Consider the following 14,738-nt stretch of genomic DNA (forward strand, 5'->3'; position numbering starts at 1 on the left):
TTTCTTTCTTTATTTTTTGCCCACTGTCCCCAGTTAACTTTTTATTATTTTTTATATCTCAGCACATGTGTTATTTCCTCCCAAAAGCCTTTTTACCTCAATTGTCTGGCATAGGTGGCTTTCTTTAGTGTTGCTCATCACACCACTTAGGGAATGCTTGCTTACTGTTTGTTTCCTGCAATTGACTGAAAACTCTGTGAGGGCAGGGATTGTGTTTCACTTACAGCTGTATTTCTGAAACCTGTCCACTGATGACAAATAGCCAGTGTTCATACATACTTGTTGAATGTTCTATTGAAGGAATTACTGTTTACACAAAACCTAAAAGCCTGGGGAATGGAGCACCTGAATTCAAGTACAGATAATTGCCACTAATGTGACTTTCTTAGGGAGTAACTTCTAATTGGAAACAGGTGTTGGAGAGAAGCACTTGGTTTCCTCTCAAGAAGTTAAAAATATTTAGCCCAATAAGCATGTGGTTTTAGAACTTTCAGTGTACTTTGGGGACAAAGGGACAGACCGAAACAGGTTCAGACACAGTGTGACAGCAGCACTGTGATACCTTCAAACATCTCAGTCTCCTATGCATGTCTCAAGTCACCTGCCTCCCTGAATCACTATGAATCCACCCTGGTCTTCTCCCCTGATGAGGTGGCACAGAAGAAATTTTATAAAGCACGCTTTATCAGTCCACTATGCAGGGAAAAGGGTAATATGGTAGAAATCCTTGTTCTTTCCTGGATTCTGCTTTTAGAAGTATTGTAACTGGATCTCAGAGAGTAGTTACCAAATCATACATGTTATTAGTTCAATATCTGTTTTTTGTACATAGCTGTAAATTTCATAAAGTCAGAGATCAAATCTATCTTGCTACCACTGATTAACTAGCTCTTATACTTAAGCACCTAGAAAGCACTTAATAAATACTGACTGATTTTGAAGAGTTTGGCTTAGAGAGTCAGGAGATGATGACACTATTAGCAAGGATGAGAAACAGAAGGACATGCCTATTGGACAAGGGAAGATAAAGCACAGAGGCAGTCAAATCACAATGCAGATCTAGAGACTGAGAAATGTGCTGGCATGGAGTTATGGAGGTTTATTGTCATGGGAAATAGCTGAGATTTAAAGCTTTTGGAAACTATGGGAGTATACAGGGAGATTTTTAGCCTGTGTACATAATCTATACTAATAAAAGGGTAATATGCAAATTGGTCACGATGCCCTCACAGTAACAACCGAACAGCAGGCTGTGTGGGGCGACCAGGCTGGCAGGGGGGTTAGTGAGAGACGACCAGGCGGCAGAGGGGAGCAGTGAGGGGTGACCAGGCTGGCAGAGGGGGGCTGTGAGGGGCAACCAGCCTGGGAGGGTGGGGCAGTTAGGGGCAATCAGGCTGGCAGGCAGAGGCGATTAGGGGTGATCAGGCTGGCAGGCAGGTGAGCAGTTAGGAGCCAGCAGTCCCAGATTGTGAGAGGGATATCCAACTGCTGGTTTTGGCCTGAATCCCTGCAAAACTGGCATTCAGACATCCCCCAAGGGGTTCTGGATTGGAGAGGGTTCAGGCTGGGCTGAGGGGACCCCTCCCCCCCGTGCATAAATTTTGTGCACCAGGCCTTTAGTAAAAAATAAAAACCTACCATAAAAATATCTGATTTTTGGAAACATGTATCATGATGTACATCTATATAAAAGATTGCTTTGATCAAACAATCTGGGAAATAGTGCATATTATATCTCTTTTTTGTAACTTATGGTGGTTAATTTTATGTGTCAACTTGATTGGGTCATAGATACCCAGATATTTGGTCAAACATTATTTTGGATATTTCTGGGAGAGTATTGTTGGATGATATAAACTGAAATTAACATTTTAACTGGTAGAAAATAGCAGATTGCTTTTCATAAATTAAGCATGACTCATCCAAATTGTGGAAAGCCTGCGTAGAACTAAAAGGATGACTCTTCCCCTAGTGAGAGGGAATCTCCAGTTCACTGCCTTCAGACTTCATCTGCACATCTCCTGCATCTCAGGCCTGTGGGATCACAATTCAGATTTGAATTTGCCAGAGTTTGTGCTAAAAAGTATCTCTCTCTTTCTGTCATATACATATACAATATATATACATATACATACATTTCCTATATAATAAAAGGCTAATATGCAAATAGACTGAATGGCAGAACAACCGAACAACCAAACAACCGGTCGCTATGATGTGCGCTGACCACCAGGGGCATGCATGGAACATGGTGGACATCAGCCACGGTGGGCTGGTGGAACAGGTGAGTGGGTTGCCAGACCAAGGCGGGGTGCCAGTCATTGTCATTGGGGCGAGCCTCTGGTGGTTACTGAAAATTCTTTGCTTCCACACGCCGCAGTCTGGCCCAACGCTCACACCTGCTACCAACACCCAGCCCCGATCACTCAGCACCATCAGCGGGTGTGAGCAGCAGCTGCTGGCCCTGATTTCCCCTGAGGGCTTCTCCACCTCCCCCTGCTCCTGATGGGTGATCAGGGCCAGCAGCCAGCTCTTGCACCTACTGCCTGCACTGGCCCCGCTCGCACCTGCTGCCATGCCAGAGCCACTGCTTGCAACCACTGCCTGCACCAGCCCCGCTTGCACCTGCAGCTGGCACTGGAGCCACTGCTCGCACCCGCTGCCAGTGCCTGGCACCGGTCCCGGTCGCTTGGCATCGTCAGTGGGTGCGAGTAGAGCTGCCAGCCCCGATCACCCCTGAGGGCTTCTTTACCTCCCCTTGCTCCTGATGGGTGATCAGGGCAGCAGCCGCTGTTCGCACCTGCTGATGGCATGGAGCAATTGGGGCAGGTGCCAGCAGTGGGTGCAAGCTGAGCTGGCCTCGTTAGTGCATGGGAGTGGCAGCAGTGGAAGCGGGGCTGCCAGCAGACAGGGGACCAGGGTCCATGGTAGAGGGGCCAGGCGGGGGCATGAGGATGGGCCAAGACCCGCCCCTGTACCCATGGCAGCTTCTCAGCCCACAGTTCCTTTCAAGGTGCACAAATTTGTGCACTGGGCTCCTAGTATATGTAAATGTGCATATATATATCTGTATGATAAAAGGCTAATAGGCAAATCAACCAGTGCAGTGGTCAGCAAACTCATTAGTCAACAGAGCCAAATATCAACAGTACAACGATTGAAATTTCTTTGGAGAGCCAAATTTTTTAAACTTAAACTTCTTCTAATGCCACTTCTTCAAAATAGATTTGCCCAGGCCTTGGTTTTTTGTGGAAGAGCCACACTCAAGGGGCCAAAGAGCTGCATGTGGCTCGAGAGCCGCAGTTTGCCGACCACGGGACCAGTGGAACAACTGGTGGCTATGACGCACACTGGCCACCAGGGGCAGATGTTCAATGTAGGAGCTGCCTCCTGGTGGTCAGTGCCCTCCCACAGGGGGAGCGCCACTCAGCCAGAAGCAGGGCTCATGGCTGGCAAGCGCAGTGGCGGTGGCGAGAGCCTCTCGTGCCTCTGCAGCAGTGCTAAGGACCCCTCAGGGGATGTCCACCTGCACGTAGGCCCACTCCCAAAGGGGTCCTGGACTATGAGAGGGTGCAGGCCGGGCTGAGGGAACCCCCCTGCCCACCGCCCCAGTGCACAAATGTCGTGCACCGGGCCTCTAGTAATTATAAAGTAACACATATTAAACACTTACCATATACTATGCATTGTTTTAAGTGCCTTACAAATGTCAAAGTATTTAATTCTTACAAAAACTCCATGCTATGGTGGTACTATTAGAGTCCTATGAACATATGAAGAAACTGAGCCAAAAAGAGGTTAAGGGATTTGTCCAAGTTCACACAACTTTTAAGTGGCAGAGACAAGTTTCAGACCCAGATAGCCTGGCTTATGAGCCAAGATACCCACAGAAAGAACAGGAGGAAAGATGATTCTTCCTATTTCTTCCAATCATATTTTAGTAAGTATTGATGAAAAAATAAGTCATTTTTCAAATGAAATAGCAAAATAAATTTCAGGGTTCAGTTCCTTGTCCTAAGAGTGTTATGCTTGTATTCTTATTGAGTGCATGTCTAGGGACTGACAATGGCTTTGCCTAAGCAGCTCCAGGTACTGAAATGACCCATAGATAAGGTGATAGAAAAAGGCTTTCTATTCAAGTACCTTGAATTATTCTTGGCAGCTTATCTTCCAAAAGGAAGAAGCATCAGAAAAATGAAACAAAACAGTCTTTGCATTGTTATGCCAGCTGCTCATCACAGTCCAAAACAGTTGAGACTCTCCAGAAACTAAATAAAGGTCCAGTTACACTTACAGTTTTTCCGTTTTTCTTAAAAAGAAAGTTTAATTCATTCAGTATTCCTTTTGAAATATGGACCTATATGCTATTTTGAATTGAGCTGGCACTAATGTAGGATAAGGGAAACTGCTAAAGCGTACCCATTATCGCCCTGGCCAGTCTGGCTCAGTTGGTTGGGCGTCATTCCATGTACTGAAAGATTGCAGGTTAGAGTCCTGGTTGGGGCACATGCCCACAGATGATCAGTGTTTCTCTCTTTTTCCATCTCTCTCTAAAAATCAATAAAAATCTTTTTAAAAAAGAGAGTACCCATTATCATGTGTAAGTCACAATTGACATGTGCTTTTATTTTATCCACTTCTGTATTTTCATGTTATATTTTGATGTGTTTTTGATACCTTCTTAGATGTTTCCTATTCCCAGAAGAGCAATACATATACTGAGTGGAACAGTTTCATATATGCATAGTTGGAAATAGATATTTTTATGGTGAATCTGCTTATCAAAATTTTAAAGAAACTCAGGTTTGCGGGATTATAGCTTCAGATATATATTTGTGCTTCTCACTACCTGCTTTAAGGAAAATAAAAACACACACACACACAAAACTTCAAATCCCCCAAGAGGTGGGGGCCTTTTAAAATCAGATTCATCTGATTTCTAAAGGCATGCCTAGTGAAACAGGCCAGCATGATACCCAGCTTTGCACCTCATTAGATGTTAGAATCTGCACCAAGGAGCTCTAGCCAGCTGACTCTGCAGTGAAAGACAAGCATTTGAAAGCATCTTCATATATAGGTTCATTAAAATTGGGCTTGATCTTTAGTTTGGCTTTGTCACTGTTTCTACCGAGCAGCAGCTTTATCTGCATCATTGAGTGATTATTTAAAGAAGGTTTCACTGTCATTTTTGTGTATGTATGAGTGTGTGTGTGTGTGTGTGTGTGTGTGTGTGTGTGTGTGAGAGAGAGAGAGAGAGAGAGAGAGAGAGAGAGAGAGAGAGAGAGAACCATGAACTAAAGGTCTTAATAATCAACTGTTAACATTGAAAGCAAAAGTTCACCTCTACATTTTTCTTGCTTCTGACTCCTTTTGCAGTTCTTTGTTAATATTTAGGAGAGCAGGGTGATGACTCCTGGAAGAGCTCCCTCCCTTAAACATGGTGATGTGAATGTCCCTGCAATGGCTGTGGCAAATACTGCAAGATCCCCACTGTGTTTTTACTAAGCTCAGCTTGCTCTTTCCCGGGGCTTTGGAGAGCAGCCCATTTATTCGCTTGAGCATTCTGAATATCTTTGACATTTTCTTTGACTGCGCCTCAGGCTGTTGTAGGGGCAAGGGCTTTTAACAGGAGGGTTAACTGCCTGAATGTCAGAAAGCTTCAACATCCACATGCTTTACCAGCAAATAAATTCACGTGTTTTTGTATTTGCAGGTGGGCCTGAGAGCCTATCACATAGTAATGGGTTGTGTGTGCGGATGAGGAGGAGGAGGTAGGACTTTGAGGAAAATTTCTGGCCCTTGTTGCTATTGCTACATTTGAGTATTTGCAATTATATTCTGCCTGGAGATTATGATGATAGAGTATGGATTAAAGCTCACAGAGCAACCTTGATAATTATATATTTATTCTCTTAAAGTCTGCATACTTCAAAGCCCAACTTTAAACCCATCAAACAAAGTTGCCAGGGTGGAAATTGCTGGGTCTATCAGAACTTAACTATTCCGGTCTCCAGGCTCCTCCTGGTGATTAGAAATGAGGCCTAGCTGCCAGTTTCTCTTGTTGATTGCCTTAGTGTCCTCAGCTGAAAGAGATAATAACACCTTCCTTAGAGAGTTGTTGTAGGGCCATGGTCGGCAAACTGCGGCTCGCGAGCCACATGCGGCTCTTTGGCCCCTTGAGTGTGGCTCTTCCACAAAATACCACGGCCTGGGCGAGTCTATTTTGAAGAAGTGGCGTTAGAAGAAGTTTAAGTTTAAAAAATTGGGCTCTCAAAAGAAATTTCAATCGTTGTACTGTTGATATTTGGCTCTGTTGACTAATGAGTTTGCTGACCACTGTTGTAGGGCAAGCATGTCAAGCTTGAATATTTTTGCGGCCCAGCCAATATAAAGGTATGTAAGAAACGTTTTAATAAAAATTTCGTAACTTAATATTTACAATATCCTGTTATACATAATTATTAATAACAAACAACAATGTTCTCTAATGACTGATTACTATAATCGTGTTACATTCATTTCCCTTACGCGCCCTAGGCGCAGGCGCACCATTTCTCTCCACTAATACTAGCAGCGAATATTTTAGCAGCCGATTGCCACATCATTAGTCTTGTACTGACTTGTTTGGTGTGTACAACAGGAAATATTTCGCTTTCGGAGAACAAGAAAAATAGGTTTATTTGCATTACACTTATTAATTTGTGCAATTATTCAGTGTCTGGTAAGTTAATGTTCAAGAAAAAATACTAATTTTTATTAAAATGTTCTATTATTTTATGTTAATAATTACTCATTTATTTCAGCCCTTTGTATTCAGCATGTCTCTATTGAAATAAACCTACGTTCCTATGAAAATTGAAGCTTTTGTTTTTTTGTGGCCCACATAAACTGAAACCTTGTTTATTTGGCCCATGTTAGCCTTTGAGTTTGACATGCTTGTTGTAGGGCTATATAAAGGTGACAGAGGGAGGAAACTATCAAGGATGAATACCTTCTACAGCTTAAGTATGCATTGTTATTTTATGTTCTCAAATGTCATTATTCCTTATAAGTAAGTTATGAGGTAACTGAACTGGGCAAGATTAAATGACTTGGCAGAGCTGGGAATAAGACATGCTGACTCCTTGGAGTTATCTCTTGGGTCTTTAGTTTTTTGGAAAAACAAAGGTGTTGGATTTAGATACATCAAGGTTATTCTCAGATGTTCTTGAATTTTGCAACATCAGCTTGTTTTTCAGCACTGTTTACTAGGATTCCTTTTCCATTTGACACAATGACTATTTCAAAACTTGTACTTCTCTCTCATGTTCTACATTCAAGGATGTCCTTTACTACCTGAGGTGATGATGTTGCCTCCAACTTCACAGAGCACATTCTCAGGGCTGACATACCCCAACCTCTCAACCCTATCTTTGTAAACTCATCCATGATTACACCCATCATCATGGTTATCTTTCTTCCTCATAGGCATAATGACATAAAATAATATGAGAAGACTTACTGACCCTTTACTATGTGTCAGGTACTTTATATGGATTAATCCTCACAACTCTTTGAGATGAGTACTATTACTGATCAACTTTTACACAGAAAGACAAGGAGAAATTGCTATGGCAGAATTGTGTCCCCCAAAATTCGTATGTTGAAGCCCTAATTCCTAATATGATGACATTTTGAGATGGGGCCTTTGGGAGGTAATTAAGTTCATGAGAGTAAGGCCCTGATGATAGGATTAATGGCTTTACAAAAAGAGACACCTTTTTCTCTTTTGTCACAGAAGAACATAGTGAGAAGGCAGCCATCTGCAAGCCAAGGAAAGAGCTCTCACTGGGGAGCTGAATTGGTTGGCAACTTAACCTTGGACTTGTCAGCTTTTAAATCTGTGAGGAATAAATTCCTATTGTTTAAGCCACCTGCTATATGAAATTTTTAGCTTTATCTGACTAATACCGAGGTAACCTGTCTAAAGTTAAATGGCCATCCCATGAAGAAGCCAGGACTCGAACCTGGGTCCACCCTTAACTACTCTGGTGCATAGCTGCCCAAAGAGCTGCCCCTTTTATGATCAAGGATAAGGCCTCTACCTAGGATCTTGCTCACCTATCTGGTATGGCTTTTAGCATCTTCTAGAATTTGCACCATCACTTTCTTATGTTTTCAAGTTTAGTCTCAATTGTTTCCCTCCTTCCTTTCTTACATATACATGCTCTAATCTCTTTCATCTTAAACTGTGTCACAATCTTTTGTTCTCTAGTGAGCTCTCTTTGCCAAAATCAATACATTCTGTTCAATTGCTATGTTTAGTGATTTCATTTTAATGTTTAATAATGTTGAGCCTTTTTGGGTGGCAATTTTTCACTTGATTTACTAACATGAAACTATTCTCTACTGATATCCCTTTCTCTGTTTTCTTCTCAGTCCTCTTTGTTCATCCTGGATAAATGTTAGTGTTTCACAGGATTTAGTCCTTAGTCTTCTTATCTTTCTACAGCCTCAACCCCAGAGGTCTCTCTTACTCTTACACCACCTTATTGCAGATGGCTCCTGGATCTATATATGTGCAAACTGGTGCACAGAGCATGGCTTGCTCTCTCCAGCCAGGTCTGGGTTTTATTGTTGCTGTTGTTATTCAAATGTCAGCTCTTAGTTTAATAGGAGACCCTGCCCATTGCCTAACCCTGCAATTTCCTTCCTTTTTTATAAAAGATGTATCACCATCTGACTTTTTATTTGTGAATTTCTTTGTTTTCTATTTACCCACTAAATGAGTGCTTTAGGAGTAGGTGTACAATATAGTGATTTAAAACATAGAATCCAGAGTTTGAGTTTGAATTCCAACTGTAATATAAAGTCACTTACTATAAATTGGACAAGTTACTAAATTCTGTGCCTCAGTTTCATAAAATGAGGCTACATTAAGAGTACCATTCAACATTAGTTAATGGATGCCTCCTATACTTCCAGGCTCTGTTCTAGGCATTGAGGATGCAGTACCAGATGGAAACCTGGAGACAAGAAATCTATGCCCTCATGGGGCTTATAGTCTAGTGAGGAGAGATAGATAATAAGCCAGGTGTATAAGCAAACTATATAGTTTGTCAGTCCATAGTAAGGCTGTGGAGAAAAATAAAGCAGAGAAGGGGAAAGAGAGTAAAGTTAGTGTTCAGTTTAAATCAGGATGGTTAGGGGAGGCCTCCCCATGAAGACCTTTGATCAGAGGCCTGAAGCAGGTGCAGGCACTAGGCAGGGGACAGAAAGTTCACAGCCCCTTCTGCAGGTTCACCCATTGCTTCCCTTCCTGTTCCCATACTGCCCCTCTCTCCACATTAAATTATTCTTTGGTCATTCCAAAATATGAATGTTTCACACCTCTGTATCTTGGCTTATTGTGCTCATTTGGTTTGTAATCTTCACCTCCTTTTATTTATAATTTTTCTGGAAAATATCTATGCATTTGTAAAATAGAGAAAATGACAGTTGTACCTACCTCAAAGGTGTTGTGAGGACCTAATTATTTTATGTCTGTAAAGCACATAATAGAGTGACTGACCAACCCATAGTGTGTGTAATAGAAGCATCAAGTCTTCTTATTTCTAAAATACAGATATGAATCATGTTGTGCTCATTAATATGGCTGATTGCTTCTTGCTCATCCTTTAGGTTTTACTTCCCTCAGACCCTCAGTTTGGAATGGTTCTCTTATGTAATCCCTGTGCTTTCTCTAAACCTGCATTTATCACAAAGAATTGCAATTTCTTGTTTGGATGCATTGCAATCTAGACTTTAAGCAACTTGAGAATGTAGACTGTGTCTGCTTAACTGTCCTATCCCGAGAACTAGGTCTCCAGGTGGCACATGGTGAGAACTCAAAATAATGAGCTATTATTATAAAGAGTAAATATTTATTAATCATATATTATATACATATATAAATAAATAATGGATATTTATTGAATAAAAATTAATTAGCTAGGTAAATTTTATTCTGCTGAAAAAGTTACTGAAAAACCCACTATAAGGAAAGCTTGTCTGAATGGATTTGATCTCTCCAGGCTTCAATGAGATCAGGAAATTCCTCAGTATGACTTCTTTTCCTTCTGTCCTCCCACAGAAAGTGCACTTTCTACACTCCTTTCAGTCCCAGTAATATCTATTACTGTCAATAATGTGTGCCTTGTGGGATTTATATTGTATTATCCTGAGTTGGTCTGGTTATGCTGAAGGAACAAATAATCTCCCAGTTCTAGAGGCTTAATGTAACAAAGTTTTATTTCTTGTTCCCTCAGTGACCTGAACTGACAGAAGCTCTACCAACTTGTGACTGTAATATTAGAAATAAGTGGCATTCTGGGCCATCCAAATATAGGAGGAGAGAGCCTAGAGAATTCTCAGGGGCTTTTTCACTGCTCAGCCTAGAAGTGAGAGCTGAGTCTCTCACACTTCTTCTCATTGGCTATAATGAGTGACCTTCTTCAAGGCTCAGAAATGCAGTCTTAGTGTCCAGAGGGCCAGGAGAACTGGATATTGAACATTAATAGTATTTACCACATATATTAATCCAGGACCTGCAAATGGGATACAAGTTTTCTGCTTACAACTCTGCAATTGACCAGATTCAATAAACAACTTGTTGCCCTGTCTTCTCTTGGGCTTGGAGATGACCATTTCAGATATAATTTGGTCAAAATTACTGACTTGCCTCTAGGTAGAAAATCCAATTTTTGTGTTATGTATCATTTAATCTATGATGCTCCCTCCTAAATTTTATGCCAACTAGCCTGCAATTGTTGAAATTCCCTACACTATCAGCACCTCAAGAGGGGAAACTAAGTCATGATCATCTTTGTATTTTGACATCTAATAATAATTGATATATTAAAAGTAAAACACAGCCTTTTTAATGAATAAATAAACAAATACACTTTCTGAAAATAGTTACTTATCATCTTAATTACTACCTTTTATTGGCTCTTATCATTTCATTTATGGAGGGAAAAAGTGGCCACATGTGACGGTGGCTAGGAACAAAAGCTCAGGAGGCAAAGAGATGTGGGTTTGATGCCTGGCTCTGCTACTTAACCAACTGCAAGCCTGTTGGCAAATTAGTAAAGCTTTCTAAAACACATCTGTACAATTCAATTCATAATGCTCCCATGAGCTTATCTTGAAGATTTACTGAGATAACCCTTATAAAGTGCTGAGCATAGCATCTGGCATCTAAAATTCTTCAATTGATGTTAGCTCTTATTGGTTTCTAACTGGACTTTTGCCAGTTTTTCTTCTCAGGATTTAGGCAGATCGTAAATAAACATGAATGCTAATTGAACACTGCCAAACACTGTGCTAAACATTACATATTTTATCTACATTTAATTCTCACAATAAACGTACGTTGCTCTTATTATTGCTATAAGTCACGGCATATATAAAAACTTGTCCAAGGTTATGCAGTTGGAAAGTAGTATAGCTGAGAAACAGACCCAGATCCAGGGAACCACTAAGTCCCAGTCACTGACTGAAAACCACAAGGGAGATCTTCCAGTTCCCATTCTGTGGAGATGTGTTCATCTTTATTAAAGTCCATTCTGTTTGCTTGGCTAACAGAGACAATTAAGCCAGTTATTAAACTGAGCCACTAACACAAGTTTTTCTTTCTTTGTTTTTTATTGAGCTCATCACTTTTTTGTTCCAACTTAAATGACAGGAAGCACTCAGCTTTATTGTGACTCACTAGTTCACTGAAATTTAACCACAACAACTCTAAAGTATTAGCAATACCATGCTACTGAGATTCTGTGTAACTATTAACTTCTATTATCCAGTGTTGATATTTACATTTCACCCTAAGCCATCTTTGTCCCATTTTACAGCGTGGCAAACTGTAGCACAGAGGGTCAAATTTCTCCATAGTATCTGTTGAGTTGGTTGCAAAAGTAAGGTTGCAAGTCCAAAGCTGCCAGCGGTGGTGAATTACTTTATCACTATCCTTGACACCACTGTCATGATCTGCTTTGGACCAGCTAATTGCTGATGAGATGGTCATACTTTTATTATTTATTTACTGAAACTTAGCCATAGGGTGGGTAATAATTTGACCAAGGTCATACAGTGTTAAGTGATAGAGGTAAGAATCTAATTTAGAACTATTGGTCCAAAGGGAGCAGTGTGATAATACTCTAACAAAGCTAAGGGATTTTGAGCTTTATATCCTGAGTTATTTGAGTTTCTTTTGTTCTACTGCTCATACTCTAAACTATTTCTCTCTCCTTTTTCCTCTCTCCCTCTCTCTTTGTTAATAGTGTTCTCCTCCTCTCTCTTCAGTTATGATGTAAGTTGTATGAAATTTGGGGGCGGGGGTTGTCTGTTTCATTTTTTATTGTACTTCATGGCCTAGAGCAGTGGTCGGCAAGCCGAGGCTCGCGAGCCACAGTTTGCCGACCACTGGCCTAGAGCTATGTGTACACATAGTAGGTGCTAAATACATTAATAAATTTATTGAATGAATGAATAACTCCTCTTGTCTGGAGCTTTAATGTCAAATGGTGAAAACTTTTGAATTTTAATAAATATCTGGTGCGGATGAATGACTGTATCATGGGCTCCATGCCTTCCTGTATTTACATCTTTTATCATGTCACCTTGCAGTTCTTCCCACTACAAGAGAAGAGATTATATCCCCCTCCCCCTTTCACTTTCAGTTCAGCCACATGACTTGTTCTGGTCAAAAGAGTGAGAAAGAAAAAAACATGGAGCCGTGCTTTGAGTTTAGATTTCAAAGGGCCTTATATGTTTCCTTTTTGCCCACTTGTGTCTTTGCTAAGAGCAAATGCCCTGCCCAGTTGGGTGCTTCAAGGAAGATGACAGGTGCATGGAGCAGACAAGAACTGCATGCTTGCAGTGTGGTGCAGAGCTACCCCATGAATCTAGCTTCTATTAGCTATCCAGACAACTTGCAGACATGTGAGTGAGCCAGCTAGGATCAGCAGAGCCACTCCATAAAGCCTAGATCCACCAGCTCATCTCCAGTAAATCCACAAATATTTGAGCAGTAATAAACACTTGCTTTCAGCCCCTGACAGTTGGCTTTTGACATTTTGTTATGAAGTATTTTCACAAAAATAGTTAATATATTCACTTTACTGTTAATTCATTTATAAATGTATATACAATATTATATTCTGTGATATTGTATGATTAAACCACTGCCTGAATATTGTGATGTGTCATTTGATTCTACTAATTCTGACATAGGTTAAGGCATAAAAATTAAACATTGATATAATTAGATGTTATTTGAGCAGTGATAATACATTTGGGACTACTAAATTAAATGTTGCTGAATGGTAGAGTTATATGGAAAACAAAATTTACATTTGCTGTGCTGGCCTGGAAATGATTTAATGTAGTATGATTATTATAATACAGTATTCACTGAATTCTTGCAGGAGATGAGTAGGGTAAAGAGGTAACATAAATGCCAGGATATATTTTTATTTTAGAAAATTAGATGGTAAACATTTTGTACTCTTGTAAGCTGTGTGATAGAATTTTTTTTAGTAATTTTTAGGAAAAGTAAAATTTTAAAGATTTTTATCAAATATCATTTTTTTTATAAAGAAAAGTATGTATAGATGAATTTCAGAGATTTCCTATTTAACTTTTAGTCACCTGGGGTGAGCTTTACCATTCTTGGAAAGAGAGGCATGGGGAACGAAGTATAAACCTAAGGCTGCTAAAAATGTCCACAATTTTCAAATAACTTCCTCAGGTCTTGTGCTGAATGAGCTCTGCAATTCTGCAATGGAAAATACCTTGCACATAGTTAGGCCAGCCAGTTGGGGAAGTGAAGAAAGATTTGATTCTGCAAAACAGCAAACTTACTTGTAGTGACTTCACCCGAACAAGTGAGATGATCAGCATGTGAAGTACTGAGGAAGTTCTCAACTGTGTAGATGGCTAGAACTGTTGCTATTTCAAGACGTATTGATCTTATAACCTTTTTTTTTAAAAATAAATCTTTATTCAGATTATTACAGATGTTCCTCTTTTTTCCCCCATAGCTCCCCTCCACCTGATCCCCCCCATGCCCTTACCCTCCACCTCTGTCCTCATCCATAGGTGTAAGATTTTTGTCCAATCTTTTCCGCACCCCTCACACCCCCTTCCCCCTGAGAATTGTCAGTCCACTCCCTTTCTATGCCCCTGATTCTATTATATTCACCAGTTTATTCTGTTCATCAGATTTTTTATTCACTTGATTTTTAGATTCACTTGTTGATAGATATGTATTTGTTGTCACTTTGTTGTTCATAATTTTATCTTTACCTTTTTCTTCTTCTTCCTCTTCTTAAATAATACCCTCCAGCATTTCATATAATCCTGGTTTGGTGGTGATGAACTCCTTTAGCTTTTTCTTGTCTGTGAAGCTCTTTATCTGACCTTCAATTCTAAATGATAGCTTTGCTGGATAGAGTAATCTTGGATGTAGGTTCTTGCTGTTCATCACTTTGAATATTTCTTGCCACTCCCTTCTGGCCTGCATAGTTTCTGTTGAGAAATCCGCTGACAGTCATATGGGTACGCCCTTGTAGGTAACTAACTGTTTTTCTCTTGCTGCTTTCATGATTCTCTCTTTGTCTTTTGCCCTTGACATTTTAATGATGATGTGTCTTGCTGTGGTCCTCTTTGGATTCCTCTTGTTTGGGGTTCTTTGCGCTTCTTGGACTTTTAAGTCTATT

This window comes from Plecotus auritus, assembly GCF_963455305.1.
Source record: "Plecotus auritus genome assembly, chromosome: 2".
In the NCBI taxonomy this organism is placed as follows: domain Eukaryota; kingdom Metazoa; phylum Chordata; class Mammalia; order Chiroptera; family Vespertilionidae; genus Plecotus; species Plecotus auritus.